The sequence below is a fragment of the Macrotis lagotis genome, chromosome 6 (genome assembly GCF_037893015.1).
Source record: "Macrotis lagotis isolate mMagLag1 chromosome 6, bilby.v1.9.chrom.fasta, whole genome shotgun sequence".
Classification (NCBI taxonomy): Eukaryota; Metazoa; Chordata; class Mammalia; order Peramelemorphia; family Peramelidae; genus Macrotis; species Macrotis lagotis.
This window is the reverse complement of record NC_133663.1, coordinates 47414964-47427812: the sequence shown is the minus strand read 5'-3', so window position 1 is coordinate 47427812 and position 12849 is coordinate 47414964. Positions and strand designations below refer to the sequence as shown.

At 35.1% G+C, this 12849-nt stretch overlaps 1 long non-coding RNA gene across 1 annotated transcript in view; it reads right to left on the bottom strand.

The window, feature by feature from the left end:
- Positions 1-12206, bottom strand: part of LOC141491636 (uncharacterized) — a 68061-nt gene extending 55855 nt beyond the window's left edge. Inside the window, exon 1 of the long non-coding RNA XR_012469681.1 lies at positions 12121-12206. This is a non-coding gene — a long non-coding RNA (uncharacterized LOC141491636). The remainder of the gene's footprint in view (positions 1-12120) is intronic.
- Positions 12207-12849: the final 643 nt, after the last annotated feature.

Below are 12849 nucleotides of genomic sequence, written 5' to 3'. Positions count from 1 at the left end.
GAAGTGATGAGGACCTGAATTATGCTGGTGGTGGCTCTATGAGTGAACAGAAGTAAACATATGTAAGAGATGCCAAAGAGAATATGAGATTTTACAACTGATTGGATGTGTGGTGGGATAAGTGAAAGAAAGGAGCTAAGAATGACTCTAAGGTTTCATATCCTGGTTATTAAAAGGATAAGGGTACCCTTAATAATAATAGAGATGTTCAGGAGTAGGGAGAGTTTGGGGAGAAAATTAAATGAGTTTTGTTTTGAAACTGTTGTGTTTGAGATATTTGGAGGAAATCCAGTTCAAAGTTTCCAAAAGACAATTGGCCTTCTGAGACTTAATCTCAGGAGACAGATTAAGAGTCTAGAAATAGATCTGAAAATCATCAACAGAGGGATGAAAATTGAATGCAAGGGAGCTGATGAGATCACCCCATGAGACAGTAGAGATGGTGAAAGAGAAAGTCCAGGACAGAGCCTCTGGTATAACCTGGATAAAGATTCAGGGGAAAAAAACACCTTACAAACACCTCACAAACACTGCTATGGAACACAGTAGTCTCCATCCCTGAAAATATTCAAGTAGAGATTGAATGAACTCTTGCTGGACTTGGTGCAAAAGTCATTTTTTTCAGCTGAGGGCCTGAGATCTTGCCTACAATTCCTCTTACTCTCATTCTGTATGATATCTATAAGGAAACAGGTATAAAAGTAGCTTCTGCATCCAAGGGACTCTACATTCAGAGACAAAAATTAGGAGGCAGCTCCTAAGAATGAAAAACTCAGGCACCTTAGACAAGTAAGTAATCTAATAGCTACTTTATATGTCAAAATTTCCCTTAACATAGAATTGACAGCAAATCTGTGTAGATATTGCTTTATTTCACACATTGATATATGTGTGTGTGTATACAAGTTTTATATTATAAGCACCAAAGAAAAATGGTTACAGTGTTTGTCTTGAAGGTCATAAAGACTTGTTGAAAACAAGTCATTCGTTAGTTGATAAATGGTCAAAGGATATGAACAGGCAGTTTTCAGATGAATAAATTAAAGTTATCTATAGTCACATGAAAAAAATGCTCCAAATCATTATTGATCAGAAAAATGCAAATTAAAACAATTCTGAGGCATCACCTCACACCTATCAGATCAGATAAAATAATAAAAAAGGAAAATGATCAATGTTGGACAAGATGTGGGAAAAATGGGACATTAATTCATTGTTACTTGATTTGTGAATTGACAGAACCATTCTGCAGAGGAATTTGGAACTGTGCTCAAATGGTAATAAAACCTGTGATCCAACAATGCTACAACTATGTCTACATCCCAAAGAGATCATTTAAAATAAGGGAAAAGACCCACATGTACAAAATGTTTATAGCAGCTATTTTTGTAGTGTCAAAGAATTGGAAATTGAGAGAATATCCAGTAATTGGGAAATGACTGAACAAATTATGGTGTATGAATATGGTGTTCTGCAAGAAATCATAAGTGACCTGACCAGAAAAGCATTGAAAAGACTTGAATGAACTGATACTGAGTGAAGTGAGAAGAACCAAGAGATCATTGTATACATTAACAGTACCATTGTCAAAAGATCAATTTTGATGGACACAGCTGTTCTCAGCAGATCAGAGATCAAGGACAGTCCTGAGAGACCTGTTTTATATATATATATATATATATATATATATATATATATATATATATATATATATATCCAAAAAAAGACTCTGAATGCAGAGCAAAACTTACTATATTCGCTTTTTTTCAAACTTCTTTTATATTTTTCTTTCTTTCTTGTATTTTTCCCTTAATTCTAATTCTTCTTTCACAACACAACTAATATGAAAATATGTTAAACTTGATTGTACATGTACAACCTTTGCTAACTGTCACAGTGGAGGTGGAGAGGGAGGAAGAGGGGGGGAAAGAATGGTAAGAAAATGTGGAACTCAAAAGTTTACAAGAGGATGAAAGTTCAAAATAATATTTGCATGTATGGGGAATTTTTTCCCAATTTTGCCCCTAAACTTCAAGCTATTTAGCTTGCATGAACTAGAATTTATTTACTGAGTCCTAGACTGGTTGAGATTTACCCATATCAAACAAAGTCTACTTCAGGCTAGCAGCCTGGGTACAAAGAAAAGAAGGAAAGAAAAAAAGGAAAGGAAGAAAAAAGAAAGAAAGAAAGAAAGAAAGAAAGAAAGAAAGAAAGAAAGAAAGAAAGAAAGAAAGAAAGAAAGAAAGAAAGAAAGAAAGAAAGAAAGAAAGAAAGAAAAGAAGGAAAGGAAAAAAGGTGAAATGGAAAAACTAAGGCTTTTTCTATCTATATTTAAATGAAAGTCCAGGATAAGCTTTGTTTTAAATTTTTAATTTAATTTTGTTTTGCTAAATTTTCACTTTAAATAATATTTAGGGACTTCTGGGGAGGGAGTCAATGATGGAATAAAGGGAGCACTCAGGTGAGATATATCAGGATTCCACTCCAAACAACTTTAAAATCATGCTTTTTTCAAATTCTGGAGAGTGAGAGGCAATAAAAATTAAGGGTAAGACATTCCTCTTGACTTTGACAACTTAGGAAATGTGAAGAGAGCTCTAAGACATGGAAATGGAGGCTGATTCACATATAAGGTGGGTTATGGTGGTGGAGACATAGGTAGCAGCAGCTTCCAGAGTTCTCAAGACAGAAACAGTAATAAGAACTGACAAGTGGTCCAAAAGAGATTACAGGGCATCCTTGTGGTAGTGGTGGAAACATGACCAGATTATATTTCACAACCTTATCGCTTCTACTCTTTTGGAGGTCACAGCTCAATGGCAAAGAAAAGTGCTTTTGGTCAAGTGGATGGAAAAGCCCTGAGGAGCAATATATCTTCTGGTCCCAACGGAGCAGGTCCTGAAGAAAAGTATTGATTATTAAGTTCAAGGCATCAAGGGTCTTTCCTGTGTAAGGAACATATGAAGAGCAGTGAACATACCTCTCCCCACAATTACATCACCTTGAAAGCACTATAAATTTCCAAACCCCTAGAACTGGCTCTGAAAACATCAATGCAAAAAAAGTCCTAAAGTTGGGATGGTGCCCAAGTTCCCAGGAGAAGAATAGAACCCAACTTTAATAAAAATTCAAAGCTAATAGGACAATAATAATACTTTTTTCTTAGCTTTCAGTTTTATTAATACTTCCTTTGTTTATCAGTATTTCCCTTTTGGTAGAATTTTTAAGTAGAAAATTTTAATTTTTTCTTTCTCTAGACTTTTTTATGTCCATGCTTATTTAATTGATCTTCTCATTTTCTTTATATTGATGTGTACTTTAATGATATATACCTTCCCCTAAATCTTGCTTTGACTGCATTAGCATCTCATTGTTGTCACTCTTTTTGATGAAATTGTTTTTATAATTTATTCTTTGATTCACTCATTCTTTAGGATTAGATTATTTCATGTCTAATTATTTTTTAATCTATGCTTCCATGTTCCTTTATTGAATATCTCATTGTTGTCATTCTTTTTGATGAAATTATTGTCTTTATAATTTATTCTTTGATCCACTCATTCTTTAGAATTAGATTATTTCATTTCCAATTAATTTTTAATCTATGCTTCCATAGTCCTTTATTGAATGTTTTTATTTCTTTATAATCTAAAAAGAGTGCATTTAATATTTCTACTTTTCTGCATTTGTTTGTGAGGTTTTATGCCCTAATACCCGGTCATATTTTTTGCAGGTACCATGTAAAGCTGAGAAAAATATAAACTCTTTTCTATTTCCTTCAATAGTGGTCTAGCATATCTAACTTTTTCTAAAATTTCTATAAGGCTTCTTAATTTCTCTCTTATCTTTTATGGCTAAATTTATCTAGTTTTGAAAGGGAGAAGCTGAGGTCCCCCACTGGTATAGTTTTACTATTTATTTCCTTGTGTAATTAATTTAAACCCACTTAAATCATCAGCATTTCTATCAATGTTCTACCAACAAAAAACTTTTTAGCAGAAAGAGATAGAGAAATTCCACTGAAAATAACTACAGACTATATTAAATACTTGGGCATCCTTGTGACAAAAATTAATTCAAGGAACATATTGAACACAAGCATTTTTTTCTCACACACAGGAAGACATTTAATCAATTGGAGAAATATTGTGAATATTCTGAACCAACATAATTAAAATGACAATACCATCTAAACTAATTTAGTTATTCAGTACCATGCCAAACAAACTACCAAATAATTATTTTATGGAACTTGAAAAATTATAGCAAAATTCATCCAGAAGGACAAAAGACAAGACTATCAATAGTAAGTTACTATAATAACCTAATATTTGATTAACCCAAAGATACAAACTTGGGGGGGGATTAAGAACTCACCAACTGACAAAAATTTGCTAGAAAAATTAGAAAGCAATGATGTGATTAGGTGGCAGAGTGGATAGAGCAGGAGGACCTGAGTTCAAATTCAGTCTCAGACACTTAATACTTACTTAGCCAAGTGACCTTGGGCAAGTCACTCAGTCCCATTGCCTTGTAAAAATTAAAAAAATATATAAAACATCTTGACAGAAACTAGGCATCCAACCTCTCATAGCATATTACAGTCAAACTGGATAAAGATTTAGACATAAAAAGTGATATAAGTAAATTAGGGAAGCATGGGAAAATATATCTGTCTAATCAATAGGGATGAGTTTATAACAAAAAAACAAGGAAAAGATCATGGGAAGCAAAATCGATCATTTTGAATTATGAAATTAAAAAGATTTTGCACATACAAAACTAATAGAGAAAATTTAGAAAAAAATAAGAAACTGGGGGAGGGGAGTTCACAGCAAATTTTTCTGATGAAGACTTCATTTCTCAATTATATAAGGAACTGAGTCAAATTCATAAAAATAAAATCCATTCTCCAATTATTAAATAGTCAATGGGTGTGAATGGGTAATTTTCAGAAGATGGAGAAATCAAATCTGTCAATAGTCACATAAAAATGCTCTAAATCACTATGAATTAAAGAAATGGAAATTAAAAGCAGCTCTGAAATACTGCCTCACACCTTTCAGTTTGACTGATATGGCAGAAAAGGAAAACAAGTGCAGGAAGGAATGAGGAAAAAAATGGGACACCAATACACTGTTGGAAAATTGGACACTAATACACTGTTGGTGCAGTTGTAAACTGGTCCAGCCATTCCAGAGAACGAACTGGAACTAATCCCAAAACTGTGCATACCCTTTGACCCAGCAATATTACTGCTAAATCTGTATCCCAAAGAGATCAAAGAAAAGATGAAAAAATATTTTAGCAGAATTAGAAATTGAGGGAATGCCATCAATTGGGGGATGGCTGAGTAAGCTTGTAGTATTTAAGTGTGATGAACTATTGTGCCATAAGAAATGATGAGTTGTATCAGAAAAAAACTGAGAAGATTTGTGATCTCATGCAAAAGTAAAGTGAGCTGAACTAGGAGAACATTGTACAGAGTAACAGCAATATTATAATGGTAACCAACTGTGAAAGATTTAGCTACTCTGCTCAGTACATGATTCATGCTAATTCTAAAGGACCCATAATGAAAAAAATACTATCCACCTCCATAAAGAACTGATCAATTCTGAGTGTTGATTGAAACATAGTTCTTACTCTATTTTTCTTGCTTTTGTCATATGTTTTCTTTTGCAACATGGCTAATATAGAAATATATTTTACAAGACTTCACCAGTTTAGGAAATATATTACTTGCCTTCTCAATGGGTAGGGGAGGGCATGAAAGAGGGAGAGAATTTGGAACTAAAAATTAGTAAAAGTTTACATGTAATTTGGCAATAAAAATATCTTAACTTTTATATTTAATTTAAATTATTTAAGGCATTCAGTAAATGGAGGAAGAAGGAACTAAGTATTTAAAGAATGAATGCCTACCACAGAAATACTCTCAAAGTCTCTCTGAAGAAATGTGAAAATAATTGTAAAGCATGGGAGACACTGGCACAGGACCACCCAATATAGTGTGCCCTCATCAGAGATGATGCTGTGCTGTATGACTAGGTTAGAAGCAACTCCAAGGAAACATGAGATGCTCAAGTTCAGAGAAACTACTCTGAGTGTTCACATAGACTATTTGTGCCCAGGTTCCAATTGGTCTGATCAGACACAATCAGACCACTGCAACTTATTTCTAAGGCAGTGGTGTCATTTTGGTTTTCTTCAATGAAGAACAAGAACCAACCAACCAACCGACCATATACTCGGCAATGTGTTGAGGACTTTCGGAACATTTTATCCTCCCAGCAGCCCCGAGAGAGAGGTACTATTATTGTCCCCATTTTACAGTTGAAGAAACTGAGGCAGAGATTAAGTGATTTGTCCAGGGTCTCACAACTAGTTGGTATCATTATTAAGTTTTTTATTATCTGCCAGCTATTTTATTAACTTCTGAGAGGCAGAGGACAAAAAATTTACATTCCCTTCACTCAGGAATCTAGAGAAAACATGTATACAACTACCCACATATAAGATGTATACAGTAGATGGAATGTGATCTCAAAAGGTAGTGACCAGGGCAAAGTCAGAAAACAGGTGAGTCTTGAAGTCAAAGAATCCAGGAGATGGATATGAAGGAGTAATTGGAAATTGGTTTGTCCTTATAGAAGAGAATATGCTGTGCATCACCCAAGACTAGGAAAATAATGGTGACAGCAAAAAAATGCCATAAATAAAGGTATTTAAGGGAACTTGCAGGTGCTGGTTTGATTCAGAGAGCATCAAGCCCATAGCAGAGGGATTTTTAAAGATGTAGTCAGAATAATAAGAACAAGGGACCTTTGGTCTCTTTACTACAAATGTCCAAGGGAAATAATATTATTTTACATTAGTTGTATTGTTCTAGAGAATTCTGGGAGAGGAAAAGCCCGCTACTAATGTTGATAGAATGGCAGTTTTTGTACAATTTAGTTGCAGAATTTGCCAGAAATCAGGTGACAACAAGAGTCATGATTCAGATGTGATTCAGAAATAAAATATAAACCTACATCTTACTGGTACTCTATTTACTATATGCCTTTTTTTCACACCATGGAGAAGTTAGCTCTTTTGTTTCAATTTTTTCAGTCAAGGAAAGTATTCTTCAGATAAAAAAACTAGATATAAAAGATGCTCTAACATTTGCTCAGTTCTACATTTAATACACATAAATCAAAACTTCAGAATTTAACAACTGCAGAATGGGAAGGTGTGTAGCTCGGCAGCATGTTGTCGGGGGGGAAAAGAAATGCCTAGGGGATTTTGTTAACTGCAAACTTGACATGGGTCAAAGTTAATGTGCTCTTAAACTGTGTGTATTAAGAAATACATGGTGTTCAAAATGAGGAATGAGATTGTGCTGTGATAATCTGCACTGTTTAGATCTCATAGGAAATAGTGTGCTCATTCCTCCACACCACATGTCAACAAGGAAATTGACTTTTTTAATCCAGGTCAATAAAAGGAGGGCAACCAGAATGATAAAAGGTCTTGAGTTCATGTCAAATGAGAATTGATTGAAGGAACTGGGAGTGTTTAATGTGGAAAAGAAAAAATTTGAGGAAAGAGATATGTTAGCTATTTGGGGGTATTTGAAGAATTTCCTAGGGAAGAAGGCTTGCTCTCTTTGGTCTTGAAGCTAAAGCTAGAAGAAATGATTAGACGTTGGAAGCATCCCTATGGTAAGTACCCCAACTTAAACTTGCAGATTATAGGTGGGTGATGGGTGACCATCCAAAGTACAAGGAACTCTGTGGGTCACCATTCCTGAAGGGTCACCAGGACCTTTCTAAAGTGCTTATAGACAGAAGACACAATGAGATCAAAACAAATCCTACATTAAGACGTCACTGTAAGAATAATATTAGCAAAGCATTCTGCTCATCAGCCTTGGTCTCCAACAACTACAAACAGCATTGGTGGGAAGGAATGAGCACACACTTCAGAGTATACTAGTAGACAAGCAAACATTTGGGAAACAAATACACGGGACCTCAAGTCACATCCCTACTACTGTAGGACACAATGTCCTTCCCTTATGGTGTCTTCCTGCTGAACAAATCACCTAGCTGACCTTCCTGCCATATTCCTGGCTCAACTTCTGATGGTTAAGGTTGACTTTCTTCCCAACTCACAAGGATGAACTACCCAAGACTTTCTTCTGACAGCCTTCCACTATATGATCAACTCTCTGATGAGTGAAGCATCTCCTACTGGACAAAACACACATACACACATGCGCACGCCACACAGGCATATACACACAGGCGCACACAGGTACACAATCCTTGGGCAGAGACAAAGAAAAAAGCAAAAAAAATCCTCTTTCAAGGGCTAATTTCTTCCTCTCTAAATGGTTCTCTTTGTTTCTATTACTAACAGCCTTGACTACTGAGTAGAGAAGATCTTTTGATCTTTTAAAGGGCCACAGGATGTATCAACAAAATTTTGCCAGCCAGTAGTTAGCTGCCCTCTAATTTGATCAGGAAACATTTTTTAACACTTTGTAGGGTTATAAAATCTAGATTGAGAAGGAAGAAACATTAGAAACTTGCACATTAATTTGCTAAGCCCTATGATCTAGGAAAAAGAAAAGTTTAGCTGAAGAAATAATGAAGATATAGATATGGAAACAATGATTGATTTTCTAAAGTAGAGGCGATAGATTCTGGAAAAAACTTAGGCCAGTAAATTGAACACTGATTCTCTCTGATATGAAGGAAGGAAGGAAGGAAGGAAGGAAGGAAGGAAGGAAGGAAGGAAGGAAGGAAGGGAGGGAGGGAGGGAGGAAAGGAGAAAGAGAGGAAGGAATGGTGGGAAGGGAAGGAGGAAGACATAAGGCATGAATGAAAAAATAAACCAGCCTATAAAAAATATCTGGATGTGCTTATAGATTCACTTGTGTGATTCCAACATTGCTTTCACTCTTTTTTGTCCTGTCTTATATGACCACTGATGCCATTTTCTTCATGTTTGGGGGACTGAAATTAAAGACAGAAAAAGAACCAGTTGCCATTAACCTAACGCATCCTCAAGTTAATCAATCCTTGGTCTTGTCTTGTTCAGTATTTCTATTTCTAAGCACTATCTACTTGAGTAAGCCAATTAAAATGGCATACCCACATCTATAGTTTTCATCTATAATAAAAGGATGCCTGAACTTGATTATCTATTCCAATTCCAAAATTCCATGATTCTATGCATCTCAAAGACTATCCTTTGTTTTCATGTTATAACTTTAAGAAGTTTTGTTTATAGGTTTATCTCTTGGCATCCTGACTTTGTGTATCAACTTTCTTGATGTTAACAATTTGTATTTATACATCCCTGTATAGTTTAGAATAAAAGAATCTCCATATTGAAAGGCACCTGGTCATGATTCTTTCTTAGAATATCTCAAAGCTTGTGCTTGAAAACTTGCTGGAAAGGAGATCTCATCACCCCCTAACGTAGATCATCCACTTTCATATAGATTGTTATTAGGGTGACTTTCCTAATGTCAAACCAAAACTCTTCCTATACAACATCCATCTATTTGTCTTTGTTTTTCTTTCTGAATTAAGCAAAATCTAAATTCCTTTTCAACAAGACTCAAATATTTAAAGATAACCAATAGTTCCTCTCTCCCCTCACCCGCCTTTCTTTTCTTTGCATTCACATTAATTCTGTACTTTATGGAGCAGCTATGGCATAGTGGATAGACCACTAAACTTAGAAGTTGGAAGACCTGAATTCAATCCTGCCTTGGACATGTACTAGCTGTGAGACTCTAGGTAAGTCATTTGAACTCTATTTGCCTCAGTTTCATCAACTATCAAATAGAGATAATAATGACTCCTACCTGGCAGGTTTGTTATGAGGATCAAATGAAAGGATAATTGTAAAATACTTAGCAGACTGTCTATCAAATAGCAAATGCTATAGAAATGCTTATTCTCTTCAATTTTACTATTGTTATTTAAGGATAGATGTAAGATTGATCTGTGATTTGACCAATATGGGAAATTATACTCCTCAATCCCCATCTTTTCCATTCATTTACATTTATTCTGTATTTAACACTATTAGAGATTGAGATTAGGAACTGAACCTGTGATTAGCCTGGGATTGGAAACTTGCAAGTAAAGAAACTTCATCTAACAATATATGTTTGCTTCTTCTCTGCGATTTATAGTTATTCTTAAAGAACTGTTTAAAGCAGAAATGTCAAATAAACTGTTCACAGGGCATCAACAAAGCTCCCAAGTGTGGCCCAAACCAAATCAAAATGTGATCAGAAAATGTTAAAAAAAATAAATGAAATACAATAAATATACTTAATATAAATAGATAGTTTCCATGTCAATACAAAGCCTGCAGGGAAGCTAAATGGTACTGGAAAGAACATCAGTTCTGGAGTCAGGAAAAACCTGAGTTCAAATTCAGCCTCAAATGCATACTAGCAAGTCACTTAACATTGTTTGCTTCAGTTTCCTGATCTGTAAAATGAACTGGAGAAGAAAATAGCAAATCATTGTAGTTTTGTTACCAATAAAACCCTCAAAAGGGGTCATGAAGAGTTGAACACAACCGAAAAATGTTGAGCAACAAAAAGGATAAAAACTCTATGAGTTTAACATTATTGCCCTGGATCAGCATGAGACCAGCACAGGAGAAGTTATTGGGAGGGAAGGAGAAGAGCTTTAGGTCCAGGTCTTGCCAGGGAGGACCTTTTCTGTTTTACTAATTTACTAACTCTTATTAATTTGCTTCTAAATTCAGTTCTTTCTGTTTCTAGATTCAGTAGGCAGAGGGTTTCTACCTTACCAGAGGTCCTTGAGCAAAATCTGGTAGGTCATATGTCAAGCTTGTGAAACAGGATGCTTTTTGGGTAAGTAATGTTGGACTAGATGGATTTTCAGCTTCCAACTTCTGAGATTCTACAATTCTATCTCTACAACGTATGTTGATTCAAGTTTCATGTGGTTCTCCCACAAACCCTATTTACTTTTATTTCTAGAAAGATTCAGATTTCCCTCCAACTTCCCTCAGGAAAATACAGGTTTATGTATGAATCATTAACTGGATTGATACCATATTATACAAGAAGAGGAAACTCATGTGAGAATGATGAAAAAATGTATGAAATGGAAAAAGGAAAAGACAAAAGAATCAATATGGTGGTCATATCATGACATCCTCAGTCCAAATAAATTCTACATAAACACCTAGAAAGGATATGTACAGTCCCTTAAAACAGTTTCTTCCTATATTGTGTGTCTTGAACTTTAGATCAAGATACCTTCTAACTAGTAGCACCTTTAGACATCCTCACTTAGCTTTTTGTCCAGAGCTTGGACCACTGGGTTTAAGAGTTGAGGCAGGTGTCATCATGGCTGGTATCCTATACTGAACTCTCAATTTCACCCTTGAAGATCCAGCTGATTGTGTTGAAATATGGAACCCTGAAGATGTGTCTAGTTGATCTAGGAGAGAATTAGGGCAAGGATAAAAGTATAACAAAGAAATAAGTTGGGCTTTGGGAGGTATGAAAAAAAGTCAATGTAGAAGTAGGGCCAGTTTGAAGGTTTATGTGCAGCAAAGGCAGAGGTCATATAGAGAGACAACGTTGGAGCTCATCTAAAAATAACAAGCCACTAAACTACACCAGAATGTTCTGGAACAAAGAGAGAAGTAAATATGACCCTACCTTCAAGGTTCAGCTCAGGTATTATACCACCTCTGGGATATTTGCCCTGTTCTTGCTAGCTTCTAGTGTTCTCTCCTTCTTCAAATTATCTTGTATTTATGTAACTGTTTTCAACATGACTCCCTTAATAGAATGTAGAATTTCTAAATGTTCTTCAAACATATATTACATTTCACTACATTTCACTGTTGCTCCCAACAATCCTGGGAAGTATCCCCATTTTACAGATGACAAAACTGAGACCAAGGTTAAGTGACTTGACCAGAGTAATGCAACTAGGGAGTATCTGAAGGCAAGTCAGAACTCAAATTTTCCTGCTTCCAAGTCCCAGACACTTTCACCACAGTCTAAACACACATCATATTTATTGTTCAATCAAAGGCCTGCTCAATTAAGAAGCTTCTTACCTATTCTTGTATGTAGAATGTAATTTTCCCCAAAATAGAAAAGCTCTGTTAATGCAATATAATTTTGTGCTCATCATACATCCAGAATATACAGAAAGTTATAGCATCTGCCCTCTCGGACTTCATCTAAAAAGAAGCAAGATACACACAAGGAAAAATGTTAGTGACAAATATTGATGCAATGAATTGTGCTTTGTGATAATTCATTATACAAGTATATTGTTTGTTTGTTTGTTTTTAATCTTGACCTGTCATTTCAATAGAGCAGATAGTTTCTAGTACAAAGAGTTCTTCCAAAAATGAAAACTGGAAATTTATAGAATCAGCAATTTTCCTCAGGCATCGAGATGTTGATTGGCCCACACAGGGTCACACAGAATGTTCCAGGGACAAGATTCTAACCTGAGTCAACCTGACTTCAGAGTTGGCCCTCTATGATCTATCCATGCCACCTCTCACCACATGTATAAAAAGCCACTTTTCAAATGTTTTTTACACTACTTGCATATGTCTTTCTCCTGATGTTTCAAAATATTCAATGTAATATTTTAGATTTTTTCATAGAATGTTAGTATAGTGGACCCATTATTTTTCTATACATCACTTAATTTAAGGTTCACAATAACTCACTAAATCCACCCTTGTTTAGGTATAAGAAATCTGTTGCCTGTAGAGATTAAATTATTTGCCCAAGATGAAACAGTTATTATCTGAGGGAGGACAAAATAG